The 22,569-nt window shown below is 39.0% G+C and overlaps 1 pseudogene; it reads left to right on the top strand.

Moving 5' to 3' along the window:
- LOC109065121 overlaps nucleotides 1–21,048 on the top strand; it is a 45,395-nt pseudogene extending 24,347 nt beyond the window's left edge.
- Nucleotides 21,049–22,569: the final 1,521 nt, after the last annotated feature.

Here is a 22,569-nt window from a genome sequence, read left to right as displayed (position 1 = left end):
AGAATCCTCACAAATCTCAGTATAAGTGTTTCAACACACATTCGAGTGATGTATTTTTGACGTTCTTCCAGTATTGGCAGTTTTCATAGCGCACAAGGACCCAAGGATGTTATAATATTCTATTTTCCCAGTTATTTTGAGTTGGGTTAGAGTTACACGGTGTCCTAATCAGCACCAAGTGCATTTTCTATCCGTGCTGTAAGGGAAATGCTGCCATAAAGTCACAAAATATCAACCAATCAGCATGTTTTTGTAAGATGTACTATAAAGATATGTAGACTTTGGAGCAGGATTTTAGAGCAGCTCTGGTTGGGTCTACCTAGCATGATGCAAACAAATTTGTAAAAAAATATGATGGATGTGATTTCTGTCAAACATTTTCAACGTGTGCTATAGTTTTATTTCACTAACACAACATTTTATCTGTCTAGAATCCAGTTATCACAGAGATCTTCCCAGAGTTTGGACCCAAGTCTGGCGGAACAGTGCTCACTATCACAGGCTCATTCCTGGATAGTGGAAATGTGCAACTGGTTACCATGGGTAATGCTACCTGTGCACTGCAGAGGTTCGTATGTCTACAAATCTATTAGGTGTTTCTATTAAAGCGATAGTTTATCCAAAAATGAAAATTCTGTCATTATTTACTCACCCTTATGTCGTTCTGTAAGACTGTAAGACCTTTGTTCATCTTTAGTGCAATTCCAAACCTGTTTTTGATTTTTTTCATTTTCTTTATGACCCTTCATAGAAAATGAAAATTCTGTCATTATTTACTCATCAGAAAGGCAGTTCGTTAAAAGGTACATCGTTAAAATAGTCCATGTGACATCAGTGGTTCAACCTTCATTTTATGAAGCTACGAGAGCTTTTTGTGTGCTGAGAAAACAAAAAAAATAACGACTTATTCAACAATTTCTTCTCTTCCATGTCAGTCTTTGGCATGCGCTCATGAGAGTACCAATAATAAAGATGAACCACTGACGTCACATTGGACTATTTTAAAGATCTCCCTTACTTCCTTTCTGGGCCTTGAACATGTCAGTAGCATTGTCGTCTATGCAGGGTCAGAAAGCTCTCTGATTTAAAAAAATAAAAATTGTGTTCTAAAGATGAACGGTCTTACGGGTTTGGAAACAACATGAGAGTGAGTAATAAATGACATAATTTTAATTCTTCCAAATGTCTTAATTGATTTAGAAAACACTTCAGCATTTTTTCTTTGTTTTTAAGGAAATAATTTACACACACACACACACACACACACACACACACACCACACACACACACACACACACAACATGTTTTTGGTATAATGTGGTGTTATGGGGACTCTCCATAGGCGTAATGGTTTTTATTCTGTACAAACTGTATTTTTCTATTGCCCTACCCCAACCCTACACCTAAACCTACCCCTCACAGGAAACTTTGTGCATTTTTTGGATTTTTAAAAAAAAAAACTCATTCTGAATGATTTATAAGGCCTTTTGAATTACGGGGACACTGGAAAATGTCCTCATGAATCACCTCCTCATTGTAATACCTATGTCATAACCATGGTCATTATACAAATTTGTGTCCTCATAAACCACATAAACACGCTCACACACACACATATACTATATATACAGTATTTGTTGTCTCAGTTTTCATCTGTCCATTTGAAAACACTTCAACTGTTTTTCTTTAAATTGTAGAGTTTTTAAATTAATTGTAATTTTATATAGATTTTGTAGTTATATGTAGTTTTACATTGAATTAATAATAAAAAATATATATATATATATATATATATATATATATATACAGCGTGGCCAAAAGTTTTGAGAATTACATAAAATATTAGTTTTCAAAAAGTTTGCTGTAAACTGCTTTTAGATCTTTGTTTCAGTTGTTCTGTGATGTACTGAAATATAATTACAAGCACTTCATACGTTTCAAAGGCTTTTATCGACAATTACATGACATTTATGCGAAGAGTCAGTATTTGCAGTGTTGGCCTTTCTTTTTCAGGACCTCTGCAATTCGACTGGGCATGCTCTCAAATCAACTTCTGGGCCAATTCCTGACTGATAGCAACCCATTCTTTCATAATAACTTCTTGGAGTTTGTCAGAATTAGTGGGTTTTTGTTTGTCCACCCGCCTCTTGAGGAGTGACCACAAGTTCTCAATGGGATTAAGATCTGGGGAGTTTCCAGGCCATGGACCCAAAATTTCAACATTCTGGTCCCCGAGCCACTTAGTTATCACTTTTGCCTTATGGCACGGTGCTCCATCGTGCTGGAAAATGCATTGTTCTTCAACCAAACTGTTGTTGGGTTGTTGGAAGAAGTTGCTGTTGGGGGGGTGTTTTGGTACCATTCTTTATTCATGGCTGTGTTTTTGGGCAGAATTGCGAGTGAGCCCACTCCCTTGGATGAGAAGCAACCCCACACATTAATGGTGTCAGGATGTTTACTGTTGGCATGACACAGGACTGATGGTAGCGCTCACCTTTTCTTCTCGGGACAAGCCTTTTTCCAGATGCCCCAAATAATCGGAAAGGGGCTTCATCTGAGAATATGACTTTGCCCCAGTACTCAGCAGTCCATTCACTATACTTTCTGCAGAAGATCAATCTGTCCCTGATGTTTTTTTTGGAGAGAAGTGGCTTCTTTGCTGCCCTTCTTGACACCAGGCCAATCTCCCAAAAGTCTTCGCCTCACTATGCATGCAGATGCGCTCACACCTGCCTGCTGCCATTCCTGAGCAAGCTCTGCACTGGTGGCACTCCGATCCCGCAGCTGAATCCTCTTTAGGAGAAGATCCTGGTGCTTGCTGGACTTTCTTGGACGCCCTGAAGCCTTCTTTACAAGAATTGAACCTCTTTCTTGAAGTTCTTGATGAACCTATAAATTGTTGATTTAGGTGCAATCTCAGTAGCCACAATATCCTTGCCTGTGAAGCCATTTTTTATGCAACGCAATGATGGCTGCACGTGTTTCTTTGCAGGTCACCATGGTTAACGAGGGAAGAAGAACAATGATTTCAAGCATCACCTCCTTTTAACATGTAAAGTCTGCCATTCTAACCCAATCAGCCTGACATAATGATCTCCAGCCTTGTGCTCGTCAACATTCTCACCTGAGTTAACAAGATGATTACTGAAATGATCTCAGCAGGTCCTTTAATGACAACAATGAAATGCAGTGGAAAGGTTTTTTTGGGATTAAGGTTAATTTTCATGGCAAAGAAGGACTATGCAATTCATTTGATCACTCTTCATAACATTCCGGATTATATGCAAATTGCTGTTATAAAAACTTAAGCAGCAGCTTTTGCAATTTCCAATATTTATGTAATTCTCAAAACTTTTGGCCACGACTGTATATGTATATGTATATTGATGTTTTTTGGACTTAAGCAGCAGCTTAAGCAATTTCCATTACATTTTTTCGTCTGTTCAAGTTTATTCATCCATTTAAAAAACACCAACATTTAATTTCTGTTTTTAAATAAACTACATTTAACTTTTCTTTACAAATCTACTAAAGCCAGAAAATGTTCAGCATCCTAGACATTTTTCCAATAAATGGAAGTGAAAAGAGAGATTTGTTCATAAGCCAATCACCACTGTCACGCATACATGTATGTTTCTATTTAAACCATTTTCTATGTGTGTGATTTTCTGTGTGCCTTTCTGCAGTATTTCAGCCACAATGTTGACATGTCGGACACCACCTCAGCCATCACCGTCCCAACACAAGGTTCAGCTGCACATTGATGGAGTGATTCGTGAAGCTCCTGTCAGCTACACCTACAACGAGAACCCACACATCTCCAGCGTCCAGCCAAAGCATTCCTTCATCAGGTCAGCCCTGCATCCGACTTTTACATTATATTTAGTCATTTGCAGATACTAGACGCTTTTATCCAAAGTGACTAAGAATTGGGGAATACATAAAGAGATTTTTCTTAAAGAGGCTACTTTAAATGTAGTTGAAGTTGGGGTTAAACTGGAAGAGTAAATCAATGTGCATTTAACAGCAAGTTCTTCTGTTTTGTGCATGTGTGTCCACAGCGGAGGAAGCACAGTGACAGTTAATGGTTTCTACCTCCACTCAGCCCTCCAACCTCAGATGGTTCTCACTGCCGCCACAGAGGGCAAAGTCTTCCAAGTGGTGAGTCTAGATGGCCCACACAGAGTGTCGAGACATTAAATACCTCCTCTACCATGTCACAGGCATGCTATTATCATTAACCCTACTGAACACAAAAGCAGATATGAGAAATACTGTAAAGGAAGCAATGTTTCAGAACTGCAGTTGTGAAGAGGAAATGGAAAAATCACACACAATGTTCTCGATATGATTACATTTTCATTTAGTCATTTAGCAGGCGCTTTTATCCAAAGCGACTTACATCGGAGGACAATGGAAGCTATCAAAATCAACAAAAGAGCAATGATCTGCAAGTGCTATAGCAAGTCTCAGTTAGCTTAACGCAGTACATGTAGCAAGTTTAGCAAGGGTTTTTTAATCATATAATAAAGAAAAAGAAAACGAAATATAAGAAGATAGAATGGTAGAGTAGGGTAGTATAGTGGTAGTTTTTTTTTTTTTTTTATTTTTTTAATAAATAAAAAAGAAAACCAATAGATAGAATACAAAAAGATTAGAAGCTAGTGTTAGTTTTTTTTTTTTTTTTTTAGAAAACAAGCTGTTAGTAAATAAATGTAGTGTGCTAGTCTAAAAGGGGCTTTTTTAAAATAGAATTATAATAGAGAGTGCTAGATTTAGAGGGTCAAATAAAGATGGAAGAAATGTGTATAATAATAATATGTGATTATAACTTTAACAAAAACAATTTTTTGTCTATCCAAGTTTCTTCATCCTTTTGGAAACACTTCCACACCTCATCTCCTGAGAGCTGGGGTTGACCTGATCTGCTCCTCTCTCAATGAGACCAGACAAATACTCATTTACACACAGTTTCCCCTTATCTGATTCCTGTGGGGGTGGAGTGTGGTCGTGCAGTGGTACAGTACATGCGAACAATGCTATCTAATCTTAAGCATACAAGTCCCGTCATAGTCCAGAATGGGGCTTGTTCTTACTCTTATTTTTATTGTACCTCTTCATTTCCACTCAACTTAAAGTTTCTCTCCTCAAACATCAGGGTACTGAAGGTAAATATCTCATTGTCTCAAAGATCAAATATTTTGTACTTAATACCAAGTAGGCCATTTTAAATAATGCACTTTGAGTTTGTCAATGATTTTGAGTTCACTTGAAAGAAAAATATTTCTGCTTTTGAGCAGAGACTGCTTGAAATGCAGGCTTTCTTTTCAAATGATTTAAGATGGTCCCGCAGCTGTCAGCCTGTAAATTCTTCTTTATAAACAGTGTGGGTCGGGACAATATTCCTGTCCTAAATTGAGAAGCACAAGAGGTTTATTGTTTTTTACCCTCTCTCTTTTATTGGGGAGTATTGTGGTGGAATACTTCCTGTCTTCTGTCAGCTTTTTTTCTAAATCACACGGACTACGGCTGTGTAACCCGAGTTGAGCTGTCATCTGTTACGCTGAGGTTCGATCAGCGATGGCGGAAACAGAAACGTAGTCAGTAGCTCAGGTTTCTTGCGGGCTGCATTCACCGTCTAACTGCTGACAGGCCTGAAAATAAAGAAAAGTGAACACTGGATCTCAATTTCTCAGTATACTGTGATTCCTTCCATCAGTTGCATTTCACTTCCTCTTGCAATCAAGCTCTGCGGGCCAAACGAATGAGCGTTAAGAACCAAGGCAAATTGTGGTGGCTCAGGAAAATCTCAGTGGATGAAATCTCAGAGCATTCTTGAATATCTACTTCTGAGATCTCTGCTAAATCTGGGGATCAGCCGATCTCGCCTTTCCCACCAACATGAAAAGCATCTTTATTTTTACGGGCTGCAGCTTGTTGCTGGCGATTGGCACTGTCCAGGAGTGAACCTGAGAGGGGTTTTATTTGTTTATGGCTATGGCATCTTCTTAGCCAAGATTCTAGATGTTTCTAACCAAGGGTCATGTTCAAGTTTTACTTTGTCCTAGACTTGCCTATGGGAAGTGAGGGGTGTTAACAGGACTCTAACATGCTCCAGACACCACAGTGGGGTTTCTAGCAAGAACAACACCTGTTTTTGGGATTCAAAGGGGGTCATTTTCATGCCAGAACCCTCTCAATGCAAACCAAAGTCTGGTTTTCTCATCTTAGTATGTTTTTACTGACACCTTACTCCATTTTGCCTCATAATATCCTGAAAGTTACCATTCCTTCCTTATCTTTACCCTCTTTAAAAGTTCACATCGAAAGGAACAATCAACGACGGTTATATCAGAGCTGAAACACCTATAAGAGAATTTCCCATCCAAATCCTGCTATAAAACATCACTTTGACTCCCAATGAGAAGATCTATTCCCCAACACACCAATTTGAAGTGTTTTCGGTGTCTCCCATCATCCTTTTGGCTGCTTTCTTTAGCAGCTGTCATCCAACCCCCCCTTTAAGCCCTTTGAGATACTTGATCCATTCTAAACAATTAAACGTTGTGTTTGTGAGGAGCACACCAAGCCAAACTGCTTTACAACTATTTGACTAGTCTCAGCAGATAAGTCCTCAGATCTCTAAATATGCAAAGGGTTGCTAGTCAAATAAACAAGGCATGGACTTTTTCATAGCTTGCTGTCCTCAGCGATGATGCTTAGGAGCTGTATTTTTATTTCCCATCTGGAATATTGCGCAACACAGAACATGAGTGAAGGGAAGATGTTGACAGGGAAGATATTGCCTACAGTAAACAGTGAGTAATAGCAATCAGTTTTTGGTTAAAAAGTTATTTATCTTCATGCATTCTCTCTAAATTTGTTTCAGAGTCTGATCTTTATGCAAGCGCCCAGGTCATGGCCTTTATTGCCTTTTTGGCAATATGAAACATCAATCGCTTTTATAAGATTGAAAATATTTACTGTGACCTAAACTGTACTCAGGATTTAACTCACTTATGTGAAGTCAGAATGACTTTAAGTTGTTTTTAGACTCTAGAGCATTGTAAACCTGCCAAGTGTGCAGAGGGAGACCCAGGTTTGCTGGATAGAAGACTTGGAGCAGAGCAACTCAAATGCCTTATGTTCATAAATAATGGCATCTAACAATTTGAATGTGTCTCTTGCTCTAGGGTTATTCTTTATGAAGTGGAACGTTCACTTGAGGACAGCTAATCAAACAGCGGTGACGTGCAAATGACAGGCATGCTGTTAAATGGGCAGTTGTGTGTGTTGTTATAATGTGGAATGAAAATGGTGTGTGGCAAGACCTGGCAGGGCTGGAGCCACAGCTGGCATGTGAAGTCTTCGGGTTGTAACTCATGCATAATTGCACTTAGTCAGGTCTTCAATCTCACAAAGGCTCCTTGTCCACTGGCCTTAAAGTTTGTGATGTATGCTATGCAAGATGATGGGTCTGACATCTGGTTCATAAAGGTTATATCAACAGTATAAAGGTTTGGGGTCTATATGATTAATTTTTTTTTTCAGAAATTAATACTTTTATTCAGCAAGTGCACATTAAAGTGATCAAAAGTGACAGTAAGGATGTTACAAAAGATTTCTATTTCAAATAAATGCCTATTCCTTTGAACTTTCCTGAAGAACAAAAATGTACTGTTTCAACAAAAATAGTAAGCTAAACAAATGATTTCAACATCCATAATAATAAGAAATGCAAATCAGCATATTAGGATGATTTTCTTAATGATCATGTGAAGGATCTCTGAAGACTGGATTAATGATGCTGAAAATTTAGCATTGCCAATACAAGAATAAATTACATTTTAAAATATGTGTGTGTGTGTGTATGTATATGTGTGTGTGTGTGTGTGTGTGTGTGTGTATATATATGTGTGTGTGTGTGTGTGTATGTGTGTGTGTATAAACACCTTGCTATGGTGTACTGCGTTAGGCTAACCGAGACTTGTCATTTGCAGTTACATGTTGCTCTTTTGTTAGTTTTGATTGCTTTCTGTTGTCCTCATTTGTAAGTCACTGGATTAAAAGCATCTGCTAATGACTAAACGTAAATGTAATGAAAATCTTAACATATGAAGATGCTGTGCTCCTAAACAAACAAAAGATAAAGTGATTTGGCCACACAGAAGAATCTAAAATGCCTTAGCTTGACTTTTGTACACAATTGTAATGACACAGAGATGGCTAATATTTGTGTTTGTCTTTTTCTGTGCATAGACCTGCAAGTCATGATGAGGATAAGCGAAATATCCTTTGTATCACACCCTCCCTGAAAGGCCTCAGTGTTCAGCCTCCAGTTGCCACAAAAATGACCTTCGTGTTAGATGGTTTCTCCACCGATCAGTATGACCTACTGTATGTTGAAGACCCCAGGTTTGAGGAGTTTCAGAAGCCCACAGTTACACCGAGAGGCAACAAAGCATTTTGGAGATTAAGGTGAGACATGCATACGCAGAGTGATTCACGTTGCTCATTGAGCTGGAAGGAAACAAACAGGGAAGTTTAGTTTGTTTCCCCTCGTGCACCACCATCTTTCACATTGTTCTTGTCCCCTGAAGGTTCCAGCCTCTGACACATTGACTGTGAGATCCTTTGCCCTGGTGAGGGTAGGCTGGTGAAAAAAACCCAGCATTTTAACAAATGAAATATAAGAGTAGACTTTTTTTCCTGACACCCCGCCACTCAATAGTCAGACGCAGCTGTTGTTAAGAGGAGGGGTGAGAGGGGTCGCGTGAGATTCTCCGCCTTTTTCTTCCCATGCGAGACCTCAGCATCAAATCCCTCTGTACCCCTCTCGGGATACGCACACACAGACACACTAAGTGTTGTGTGTACCGCTCAGTCTCCTTTAAAGCTACTATATATTCAATAATGGGCACAACAGCAGGCTCAGTTTAGCTTAATTGTCATTAAACTGCCCTATCACTCAGATCATGCACTTTCATTCCCATGCAGTCTGTTTGTTTAGATTTTGCAGCTTGATACTTAAGGCCTTCTTTAGGGAAAAATAAAATTGCACTTGGCAGCACTGCTGATGCTCAAGGGGTTTATCAAAATGTCAGAGATTGTGAGTGTTACTGGTGCCAGTGGAGCGTTTGCCTCGAAGTTTGCTTTTTTGTATGTGGTCATTTTTTTATTATTTTTTATTATTTTTAATTATACAAAATCATATTATATTTAAATTTAAAATGAAATCATTTATTATATATATATATATAAAATAAATGGTCCTGGTCAAGAAAATCTACTGAACTCCAAACTGAATGTCAGAATGGGAAAGAAAGGTGATTTAAGCAATTTTGAGCGTGGCATGGTTGTTTTCTGCCAGACGGGCCGGTCTGAGTATTTCACAATCTGCTCAGTTACTGGGATTTTCATGCACAACCATTTCTAGGGTTTACAAAGAATGGTGTGAAAAGGGAAAAACATCCAGTATGCGGCAGTCCTGTGGCCGAAAATGTCTTGTTGATGCTAGAGGTCAGAGGAGAATGGGCCGACTGATTCAAGCTGGATAGAAGAGCAACTTTGACTGAAATAACCACTCGTTACAACCGAGGTATGCAGCAAAGCATTTGTGAAGCCACAACACGCAAAACCTTGAGGTGGATGGGTTACAACAGCAGAAGACCCCACCGGGGTTCCACTCATCTCCACTACAAACAGGAAAAAGAGGGCTCAAATTTGCACGAGCAAACCAAAATTTGACAGTTGAAGACTGGAAAAATGTTGCCTGGTCTGATGAGTCTCGATTTCTGTTGAGACATTCAGATGGTAGAGTCAGAATTTGGCGTAAACAGAATGAGAACATGGATCCATCATGATGCTTGTTACCACTGTGCAGGGCTGGTGGTGGTGGTGTAATGGGTGTGGGGGATGTTTTTCTTGGCACACTTTAGGCCCCTTAGTGCCAATTGGGCATCGTTTAAAAATGCCACGGCCTACCTGAGCATTGTTTCTGACCATGGTCCATCCCTTTATGACCACCATGTACCCACTCCTCTGATGGCTACTTCCAGCAGGATAATGCACCATGTCACAAAGCTCGTATCATTTCAAATTGGTTTCTTGAACATGACAATGAGTTCACTGTCCAAAATGGCCCCCACAGTCACCAGATCTCAACCCAGTAGAGCAAGCTTTTGGGATGTGGTGGAATGGGAGCTTCGTGCCCTGGATGTGCATCCCACAAATCTCCATCTACTGCAAGATGCTATCCTATCAATATGGGCCAACATTTCTAAAGAATGCTTTCAGCACCTTGTTGAATCAATGCCACATATAATTAAGGGAGTTCTGAAGGCGAAAGGGGGGTCAAACACAGTATTAGTATGGTGTTCCTAATAATCCTTTAGGTGAGTGTATATATGTATATATATAAGAACTAAAGTGAAAAGTTGATGTGACTTTCACATTTCAGGTTTACTTTTGGTCTGACTTTTGGACCCCGCTCAATCCCATTTAGATCGACTGTTAGTTACATAAATTTTTTTCTGGAGATTATCATTGCATTTTTAAACAATGTTCTCAATTCTGGCGGTTGCTGATTATCTAAAACAAACCCCACATTTTTAAGTAGTGATCATTGGCTTTTTGTGAATGGCTGTGATCTCCTCAGGGAGCTGGGTCTTAAGTGTAAGTGTATGTGCGTCTGTTCGCATTGGATCTCAGGCTGGCCGGTGCTGTATGGTAACAGGTGCAGGAGTGGAGTGTGTCCAATCTGTAAAACCCAGGCTGTCATGTGAGGAATGCGATCGCTGTCTTTATTGCCTTCTGCTCTGCTCTGTATACCAGAGCTGGCTGGGTTTAGAGGGGTAGACGCTGCACAATCTATATGCCCCATATATACACACTCGGTCATTGGGCAATTTAAAGACCGCGATTTAGAAAACCTTTCTGTTTCTCTCATTTCCCCCTGCAGGTCCCCCCTGTGAATCAGGAGGCGGTGAAAAATGGCGAGGTGCTGAGAGTTTCGAACCGGACCTGTGAGAGCGTCACTTTGGTGGGCAACACGCTCGAATGCATCGTACCCATGGAGCTCCAGTCCGCCGCCAAAGAGCTGGAGGTGGAGGTACGAGACTCTTTCATTCTCTCCTCCACTTCAGACCACTCCAGTCCAGACCGGCCTGCATAAGAGCCACTCATCAGCCAGCCAGCTCTGCCCTGCTTGTTCCAGCAGACTCTCAAAGTACCAAACATGAGCTATTTATGATCTTAGCAAAGGGACTGGGTTGCCAAAATCATGATAGTTTCCATATTATTAGCTCCTGAACACATATTCCTCTTGGAAATGAGAATTAGTTTCATTTCCTCAAAGGCGTTCATATTGTAATTTTTTTATATATCAGGCTCCGCCTGATAAGATGCTGTCCTTGTATTTCCTTTCTGGTCCCCATTAGCTCAATAAGAGCATTAAAAACATTTCTGTCCCCCATTCTGGCCCCAGACAGTCTGATATGATTGGTGCAAAGATCAAGGAAATGTTGGGCCTCAGCATAAAGTGCTTATCTGTCGGGGAGAGATGGACAGGGTGCGTGTGACCGATGCTCTAATCTGACCCCATCACAATACAGTGTGGTAAAACTCATCTCAGCCCAAACTCAATAATACTGCACCACATAGAGAGGCTCTATCTCTGATCCAATTTCCCCTCCTGCCTGCAGTGGATGTGTGTGTTTTATTTTGCCATGCTGCTTTATGACCAGTGAAGCCCTCCTCTCTGATCGTAAAACGCTCCCTGAGGATGTTTCTAGATGGATTGTTGTGATGTTGGAGGTTCAAATGTAAACACTTCGCCGCGTTTGAAATCTGAAGCAAATGTCCCACAGATGTGATGGCATGGAGATTCCCTGCTTGTAGTTTTGCATAATGCGATTGTAGTGTGCTTGCCCTTTATCTGTGATTATATTTTCTTCTAATATTTCTGCAAATTATGCCAACAGATGCTAAAAAAATTTGTCCTAAAAGAGGATGCTTAAAAATATTTTTTATTTTGTATAATGTATGTATTATTTAAATATTTGCCAAAATAATTATATAAAAAATCGCAAAATTTAAAAATTTAGATGCTACATGGTCACTGATATTTACTGAAAATAACGAAGTATTTTGTGTATCTATTGTAGTGGAAGCAGGCCACATCCTCTGTGATCCTAGGTCGAGTGATATTAGCTCAAGACCAGGACTACAGGATACTGATCACAGGAGGAGTGTGTGTGTCCATCCTTCTACTGCTCCTGATCGCAGTCTTTGTTTGGATCAAAAGGAAGAAGCATATTGATGGTATGTGACTTTGCTTTTTCTTGTGCAGCTTTTAATGTATGTGTGCTTTATATAAGCTATTAGCAGTCTTTGACGTCTCCGGCGGTTTTTAAAGTTAAATAAGCGACACTTTGCACACAGATGTTCCACATCATTTGTATAACTAAAGAGCATTTACATTAAAAAAAAAAAAATAATAAAATAAAATCCAAGCTGGAAGACTATTTATTAAGTCAAATCAGTTTTGGTTGTCTTGTTTTTCAGAAAGAAATCATAAAACTAAAAAAAAAATAAAGTATATAAAATTTAAGTAAAAAAAAAATATATATATTATATATATATATATATATATATGATTTATTTATTTATTTATTTATTTCATAAATCTAACAAGTTTGCAGTTTTAAATTGATCTCGCTTTAAGGATGTTTTATGTATTTTTATGTAAGAAGTAGACAACTGTTCAACAAAAATACAGATTAAGAAAATTATTATTATTATTAGATTTTTTGCAGTAATAGCTTGCTTTATTTTCAGAGGTCACTGTAGTGATTCCAGCATTGAACTTGCTGATGGTTGTTTAAATGAATTTGAATGGAATGAGAGCGTGAGATAAAGAAAGAGAGCTGTTTCTGGGTTGTTTGTGGGAGTTGACACTGCTGAAGTCCGTGGTGGAGCGATCTGTCCCTTTTTTTTTCTCTCACCTGTCCTTGGTCTCTCTCTCACCCTCTGTCTCTCTCTGGTTGTAGTTTTAGCTAAGGCTATGGTTTGGTATGACGGCCGGGCTCACATTCCGCACTTGGACATGTTGGCAAACGCGAGGAGTGTCAGTCCGACTAATGAAATGGTCTCTCACGAGTCGGTGGACTATAGAACCACTTTGCTTGAGGGTATGTTCTCACGCTTCGCTGCTTCTCGCTCAAAACACACCGCTGGGTGGAGGTTTTGCCTTCTCTGCTGATCTCAGACCAGCTTTACTCTTTTTCTCTGGATTGGGAAGACTGGTCTTAGATCATTGCTGACAGGCAACTTTTTTCCAGTTCTCCAAACACGCTTTCTGACCTTACCCTCTGCTCTCTCTCTGAAGACATTGCATGCTCTCTTGATTTGCCTCTGCCTCCTTTTTTTTTTGTCTGAAAAGACGAAAAAAATCCCCTCTCATCTATATAGCCTGGTTTAGAATTTCCTCAGCTCTTTGTAGTTGGTGTAATGACTCTGCCTCCCAGACTTTCCCTGCTTTGTTCAAGTGACCCCAGGCCTCAGAGAACAAGTCATTGACTTTTGACCTCTTGACCCCATGTTTGTGCAGACCAAAACTTACCTCTGTCTCAGGCAGAGTCCTGCCGGCCTCATCTCTACGCTCATGCCCATGTGGATCTGTCCCCCATGCTCGGGCCGATGGAAGGGGACCTGGCGTCTCCACTGTTGCCCTCTAACGCACCAATAGATCTGGGCAGCCTCCATCCAGAGCTGCTGAAGGAAGTGCAGCATGCCGCATGTGGTCATTGCCCGGGAAGATCTGCTCCTACATGTGAATGAGATCATGGTGAGGGGACACAAAAATCTGGTCAATGTCATGACATGCACTAACCCGTTCAAAGTTTTGAGATTGGTAAGATTTCATGTTTTTGAAAAAAAGTATCTGTTGCTCACCAAGGCTGCATTATTTGATCAAAAATAAATAAAAACAATAAATATTGTAAAAAATATTTTTACAAAACAATGGTTTTCTGTATTTTAATATGTTTTTAAAAAGTCTCCGGTCTTCAGTTTCACATGATCCTTCGGAGATCATTCTAATATGCTGATTGGATGGACCAAAAAACAGTCTAATAAAATAATAACACTAACAAAATTTTGGTCGACTAACGATTAGTCGACTATTAGGGGGCAGCTCTAGTTTTTAATATTTTTTTTTTCTGCCAAAAAAAGTAATGTGGTGCAACCACCATTAAGAAAAAAATAACATAAGACAAGATATTATAGAGGAGTCAGCTGTCTCTGTGTCATCAGTGAGTCTCAGTTAAAAAAATACACAATTTAAACTAGAGTTTTTCCTTTATCTTGGACACTCTTTTTTTTGTCATTGACCCAAAATTCTAGTCTCTTTGTACTGTTACTGTAACTTGCAAACATATTTGGCAACAAAGACTTGCCAAAAAACTGCATTACAAGAAATCCAATATCTCAAATGAGGGATTTAGGAGAGTGAATCAGTTTCAGACGTGGTTAAAGTTAATCAGGTTAAACGGTGACAATCAGCCCGGCAGGTTGGACATTTGAACGTTAAATTGCCCGTCTTCTCATTGTACTACAGAAGTGGGGGTGTGAGTGTGTGTATCAGATTCACTGTCTCCAGTTCTGCCCAAACCCCTGCACAATACTCCTAAAGCCCACCATCCCTGTGGGAAAACCAAGTCCTGTGTGTGTGTGTGTGTTGCACAATTGTGTGTATGCCTGTGTTTGTGCATGTGACACAATGCGATTTATAGAGCAAAGAGGAAGAGGCTGTGGGTGTATGCGAGTATGTTGGGGTGCTCGGGGTGGCATGTGTGGTGATTTGTTCCCGTGTTAAATTCCAGGCTCATTGTTGGGCCGTCTCAGGGCTCCATGCCAGTAATCCGACTCTGCTGCCATCTGGGAAGACGTGATAGCAGAGCTGGAGAGAGATTACAGCACTCCACGCTCTTTTATTTCAACACAACACCCCAACTCTCTCTTGCCCTCTATTCTCCATGCCCTCATTAGAGAGAATACCCTGCCCAGACCACTTTGTAATTGGTTAATCTTTCAGTTACACACCACACTGCACTCCAGACGCCTTGTTTGAGTTTGTATTTCACAGTATTCTCACAATTATTTTTTATGTGTCTGTTTTGCACAGTCTCACTAGTATTATAGCTTATACATAGGGTCAGATTTCAATAAAGCACTAATTATTAAACTTTGCCATGCAACAGACATGAACTGTACCTCAAATCTTGTGGATTGGAAACAAGAATTAGATTTCACATTTTTAAATTTTTCAAACTATAGTAGCAGTTTCCATAGTTTTCAAAATAACTTTAGTTAGGGAATTTAAAATTTTTTTAGGGGGTTTAATTTGTTTTTTAAAGAAGTTTCTTTTGAGTGAATAAAATATTACATTTTACACTTCAGAAATCATTCTGATATGCTGATTTGCTGATTAAAATCATGAATATTTTTCAGTTTTTTATTTTTTGATGAATGTAAAGAAAAAAAACAGCATTTATTTTAAATAGAAATCTATTATAAATGCCTTTAATGTTCACATGTTATTAAATTGACTGTAATGTATAACCAGCAAATGCAAGTTTGAGTCTGGTTTACGACATTTTCCAAAAAAGCAAATGTACAGTGGAAAATGGTACTGAATTGAACTTAAATGAACCTCATACATATATCACTTCCTGTAATTAAGAAAGTATCATACTGTGTGAGACAGGGAGACTCAGGGGGAGAAAGTTTGAGAGCAACATATCAGTTGTAGTCCCAGCACTCCATTGTTTTTGCTTTTGGACTTGATGTGATATGCACCTGCTATGCCCACACTCCGCTCTGGCATGAAGCGCATTGATAGATTGATGTGCTAATAATCTCTGCATCTTTTCCTGTCTTTGTGTGCACCAGGGCACTTTGGCTGCGTGTTCCATGGAACCCTGCTCGAACCAGATGGCCAGAAGCAGCACTGCGCTGTCAAGTCCTTAAACCGTGAGTTTGACACAACATGAGTGTTGAGGTGGTACAGTTGCTAGCACAGAGAGCTGAAGCTCTAAAATCTGACTGGATGAGCCACATTCAATCATATTCATGAGGGTTTTAGGCACTCATATTGCCTAACACCCCTTAAACATGGTAAAACTGCTATAACATGGTATTGAGTGGCCCTAACTTCCTAAAAATTACTTAAACTATTAAATCCTACAGAAAATGTTAAAATACATTTAGGATCCCCTCTAGTCTACATAATTATTCCACTCATAATTTATGAATCCATTCTGAACGCAGTTTGACATCTCTTTACTGAAATATGACATATGACTGTTGAGGCTGTGTTTTAATAGGGCCTTGTGATGAAGATGATGATGATGAATGCAGCCATATCGCAGCCATATGGCATTAGAGATGCCTCTAATCACATCATGTCACTGAGAGCTTTTAGATTTATGACCCAAGCTTTGATTTCCTGTCTCAGTTTTCAACAGGAACTGTTGTTTAACTAGATTCTCAATGTATAATGTTTTACATAATCTTTTTGACAAAGGGGTGTTTTTGTTGGGCATTTCAGTTTTTATTAATATTTTATATTCGTTTTTATTTTTACATTTTCCGTTTTTCTTTTAATTTTAGTAAAAGTTGTCATTTTGTTGACTGTTGTAGTTTTTGGCTTTTAAAAAATGTCTATATTGTTTTAATTAATTTTTAATTTCAGATGTAGTTCAAGTTATTATAGTGCATCAATGCAAAATAAATAAAACTAGCTGAAATAAAATATATATTTAAAAAAACTTTATTTCATTTTGTTTCTGTGGTTTTGGCAAACTATGATAACCCTGGTGCATTCCTATATTTATCACAACAGAGAATCATAAAATTGTTATGAATAAATAATGAAGAAATGATTGACTACTGTAGGGCTGTTCCCAGATCAGTGTTAATCTTTTGAGGATCCTAAGCTACTCTGACAGCAGTCATTATAGCGTAGGATGCTTCATCGCTCAGGATCAGTCTACTGTAAGACATGTACACACAGGCCTTTTCTTTTTTGTGTACCCATAAGCCTCTCTTTCTCTTAGTGAAAGGTTAAACATCTGTTTAAATCTCCTCAAAATGTGAAAGCTCCACCAACAAGATTAAGGGAGGCGCAGCAAAAATGGCAGGACCAACAGAATCTCAGAGCTCAGCTAGTAACGGTGCGGTCATGTCACAGCGGATTAAGTCCCCGCTCCAAAACCTCCCGGCTGAAATATCAGGCTGTGTGTGATAAAAACACTTGATAGTGTTGGGGATAATTTATACAGTCGTGGTGAATGGTTCACTGACAGTTTGGCAGGTTTATTGCCAACTCAGAAAACGTATAGCAGGATAGATTTTAAAAGAGTCATTTTGCATGTGTAAATCTAAGCTGGGGGTGATACCAAAAACCATTGTGGTGATCTTTGAACTTCTGTTATTGTGCATTTATGTGGCAGGAATCACCGATATAGAGGAGGTGTCCCAGTTTCTGAAGGAGGGCATCATCATGAAAGATTTCAGCCATCCTAATGTACTCTCTCTGCTGGGAATCTGCCTGCCCAGCGAAGGCTCGCCTCTCGTCGTGTTGCCGTACATGAAGCACGGAGATCTGCGCAACTTCATCAGAGATGAAGCTCACGTATGTGGTGGCAGCATCATAGGGCCAGATTTACTAAAAGCTTGCGCCAGCGCAAACCGTCGCTTGGCTTTAAAATTGTACTGTCAGTTTTTACTAAAGACACGCAGTGAAAAATTAGTGCTGAAAAGGCGTGGACACAGTTATTTTTGCACCTGACCTTATTGAATATGTATTTGTAGGAGTTTTCCCTGACGCAAAATTTATGGAAGGAGAGTATTAAAATGAAAAATGCAATGTGATTTAGCAATGACTATTGCTCTATAGCTATTTATGTGAGGAGAAATTAAATTAAACAGGTGGCAGTGCCTTGTGTTGTTTTAATCGTTATTGTTTTTAAATGGAGTGCTTGTTTTCGTTCCCACAGAACCCCACAGTGAAGGACCTGATGGGTTTCGGGCTGCAGGTGGCTAAAGGAATGGAATATCTCGCCAGCAAGAAGTTTGTACACAGAGACCTTGCGGCCAGAAACTGCATGTGAGTTTTTCAACAAATTACCAACAGTGTTTTGAAGTATTGTACAACATGTTCAGGGCACTTACTTTTTTGTTTAGGAGCACCCGTGTTTTTAGGTGCATGTGACTTGCATTAGGGTGTTTATATTCTGAAATGAATGACTTAGATCAATATTTTGTATTTTTGTACATAATATAAATGTTTAGAATGTCTCTTTCAGGTTGGATGAGAGCTACACAGTAAAGGTGGCTGATTTTGGCCTGGCCAGAGACGTGTATGATAAAGAATACTACAGCGTGCACAACAAGCACGGGGTCAAGCTGCCCGTCAAATGGATGGCATTAGAAAGTCTGCAGACACATAAGTTCACCACCAAATCGGATGTGGTGAGTGTCTCAATCACAACCTCAGCTTACTGCAGTACAGTGAAGTTTTACTTTGCTATTTTAGTCTGGTCCAGTTCTTCTGATGGAAAAATTTCAAAAGCTATCCAGCTACGCTAACACTTTGTGGTCTCTGGGTCACTTTGACAAGATTTGTGCAGAAATGTTTCTCTATCACACTGACTCATACATGCACACACATGTCAGGGCTCAAGGTGTGTCATGACTCACGTCCTGTTTTTCTAACCTACATGCATTTCAGATCAAATAGATGACTACTCATGGCCACTTCAGGGGGAAATAATTTCTCAAAATTTCCCAAATACTGACCTGGCTGTTTCCCTGAAGTGGATTTATGAGTTCAGCTTTCCTATGCTTTGTTTCCCTTTTTGTTGGCCTCCAACAAATGACAGTGTTGGAGCCATCCAAAGTTCACTTGTTTTGATAGGTGCTCACTTGCCCTCCTCATAACTCACTGTTTTGAATTTGATCTTCACGCAGTGGTCGTTCGGCGTGTTGCTGTGGGAACTCATGACCCGGGGCGCCCCGCCTTACTCTGATGTAAACTCCTTCGACATCACTATCTTCCTCCTGCAAGGACGAAGACTGTTACAGCCAGAGTTCTGCCCAGACGCACTGTAAGTGCACACACACACACCCACATGACACACACTTGGTCCTTCATTATTACCACCGTTCTGCACTCCAGAGGGGGAGTGTATCAACACGAGCGTAAAACAGAGAGCCATTGTTAACCACCCACAGACTTAGTCAAGCAGTAGTAGTTTCATCAAAACTCTTGGCCAACCCAGCTCTGCATGACTACCTGAGCTCGGCACACATCGACTCCCCACCCTGCCTGTATGATATGAGTCAACCTCCAAACATTCTTCACATGCTGCCGTCTAATATCCAGCCGCAGATCTGAATAGAGATATGTGGGTCATCACTCCCTTCCTTCATGGACGGCTCAAAAGAGCCAGTCCTCCCAGGTCTTTGTGCCTCTGCTCAGCAGACTATTGCAGGACAAACAATGGAAAGCCATTCTGAAATGCGATGAAAGTTTGCACCCAAAGGTTATAAATTTTAAGGCAAAGGTGTCTTGAACTGCCAAAGCAAACAGCTGGGATGGAAAGTGGAGAAGCAGAATAATTTACACTACACTTGTGATTCTTAGCTCAAAATGAATCAAAAACTAAATGACAAATAAATAGAAATATTAAAAACTGTTCAAAAGTTTGGGGTCAATAAGTTTTTTTTATATATATAAAATAAATTAGATTTTAATAAAAAGAAGCAATTTTGCTTAAAGACAATTAAACCAATATGTGTGTGTTTTTGTGTTTGTGTTTGTGTGTGTGTGTGTGTGTGTAAATTAAATAAAATTATTTTTATATAAAATAAATACTTTTTATGCAGCAGGAAGCATTAAATAGATCAAAAAAAAAATGTTTTCCACAAAAATATGAAGCAGCACAACATTGATAATAATAAATGTTTCTTAAGGACCAAATCTGAATATTAGAATGATTCTGAAGGATCATGTGACTCTGAAGACTGAATGGCTGCTGAAAATTCAGCTTTGCATTACAGGAATAAATTACATTTTAAAATAGATTAAAGAAGAAAACAGGTATGTTACATTGTAGTAATATTTCACAATATTACTGTTTTTACTATATTTTTGATCAAATAAAATGCAGCCTTAGTGAGCATAAGAGACTTCTTTCAAAAATATAAAAAAATCTCTTCTGACTTCAACTTTTATTTCATTTAAAAACAAAGCTAAATGTACCAGTAAAATAAAAATAAAAAAATCAAATTGCCAAATAAAGACATTTAAAAAACTATTTAACTCATGTTTAAATTATTAATTAAATGTAACAAATTGAAACAAAGAATATTCTTGTTTATATTAATGCAGGGTGGGGCTTCATTATATCTGGTGGGATTTTATTTGATGTGTTTGTTAATTGTATAAAAGAACCCCTAATGTCAAAGTATTTTGCTTCTATTAATGGCCATGAACATTAAATAATTAATGCCATTTAAAAACTTTTTTTTCCTTGGAAAAATGTGTGCAGATGAATCCTGCATAATAAGACCAGAACTTTTATTAAGAATTTTGGTTTTCCTTACGTTTTTCTCTCTTTTCTTTGTAGATATAATGTCATGATTGAGTGTTGGCACCCTAAACCCGAGCGCCGCCCCACCTTCTCAGAGCTCGTGTCCCGCATCGCTGCCATCTTCTCCAGCTTCAGCGGCGAGCACTACATCCTCCTTAACACCACCTACGTCAACATCGATAAGATGACGCCCTACCCCTCTCTCATCTCCTCTCAGAGTAACCTGGACCGTGACTGCTGCATCCTGAGAGACAAAGACACACCAGAGGGAGGGAGGGAGAGACAGGAGAACAACAAAAAAGCCATTGCTGTTCATGAAAGACACTGGACTGGCTGCCAGGGGCGGCTTTCATCATTAAAGGAGGAAGAAAGTGGCCCAAGGACACTGTGAAAGACTTAAAAGGCACGGACACTCCCTTAATCGATGTAAATAGATTATGATGAGCCGTGACTCCTGTGGAGTGAAGGTTCTCCAGTCGAGCATGAGATGGTCCTGATCTCCTGGGACAGAGATTGTGACTCCACTGCCGTTGGCATCCCATTAACATTTCATCTGTAGGGTGCAGTTTTTGATGATTATTGCAGTTTGTAACCATCTGATTCATTCATGCTATTGGCAGATGCTTTCAAACGACTACAAGATGTCCTCAAACTTGTGTTCTCCAACGTTACCTGAGCGCACGTTGACCAAAATCATTTTCTGTGAAAAGTGTAATTAAACGTTGTGCATGCCTTCATACTATGAACTGAATGCAGCATAATGAAGTTTTTCAGGAGAACACTGGACTCACGTGATGTTTGATGATGTTTTTGAGGAACTTCGAATCTGGTCAATGTTCTTGTGAGGCCTATACGTCTGATTCAGAACCGATATATGAATGATCTGATTCTGTTTTTGTGTACTTGTGTTCAGATGATTGTTTTCTGTCCTGGCCATTTGATTCTTTCTGAGAAGATTTCTTCAGTAGTTCTATATTTTTATATAATCTGCAAGTTTAGTGTCAAAGTGAACATACTACAAGGTTCACATGGAATCTGCGCAGCTTTGTCACATTTTCACAACTGACTGAGTGCATATGCTACACAAGCATATATCTATAGAGATATTATAAAATGTATGCTTTTATATTTAATATCTATTTTTAATTATTAAAAGTATATATTTACACAGACAGATAGACAGACAGATAGATAGAGAGATAGATAGATAGATAGATAGAGATAGATAGATAGATAGATAGATAGATAGATAGATAGATAGATAGATAGATACACACACACATGCATATATATGTAATTCTGCATATGCACACACAAACATATATAGAGAGAGAAAGAATGTGTGAGACTTTGTGAACAGCAGACGCAGATTCAGTGTGGGCCTGTATGTTTCTATGTAGTGAAGATGACTATGAATGTGACCTGCCATAACAGACTACTGTATGATGTAAATGATTTGTCTCTCTATCCTTATTGTCTGACTTGCTGTGTGATACATGTATATATAGCCTATGAAAACAGTACAATATAGACAGTTTGGTATAATAGTTAAATGAGGTCAATCAGCATTTCATTTAATCCCTATGTGAGTGAAGTTCTAGCGTTATTGTTGCAAATAATCAAAAAAACAGGCTGAATCTTGATTTGTTTTATATCGCAGTTTAGGTTTCACAACCATTTATGAAAACCTTTCTTTTCTTGGACTGTCTTCTTAAGATTTCTATATGGAGATCCAACTCAGAAATGGTACAAATGACAATATTTCTGTCGTTCCAGTAATGATAATAAAGTTTTATTATGTGTGTCATATATGAAAAATACTGTATTTGTGCTGTATCTAGCAAATGTTGTCCTCTCTGAAGTCTCCATTTCATCGGCTCTGTTTGAACTTTGACCATGACCTTCTGATTAC

Source organism: Cyprinus carpio, chromosome B25, assembly GCF_018340385.1.
Source record: "Cyprinus carpio isolate SPL01 chromosome B25, ASM1834038v1, whole genome shotgun sequence".
In the NCBI taxonomy this organism is placed as follows: Eukaryota; Metazoa; Chordata; class Actinopteri; order Cypriniformes; family Cyprinidae; genus Cyprinus; species Cyprinus carpio.
This window is presented reverse-complemented; position numbering and strand designations above follow the sequence as displayed.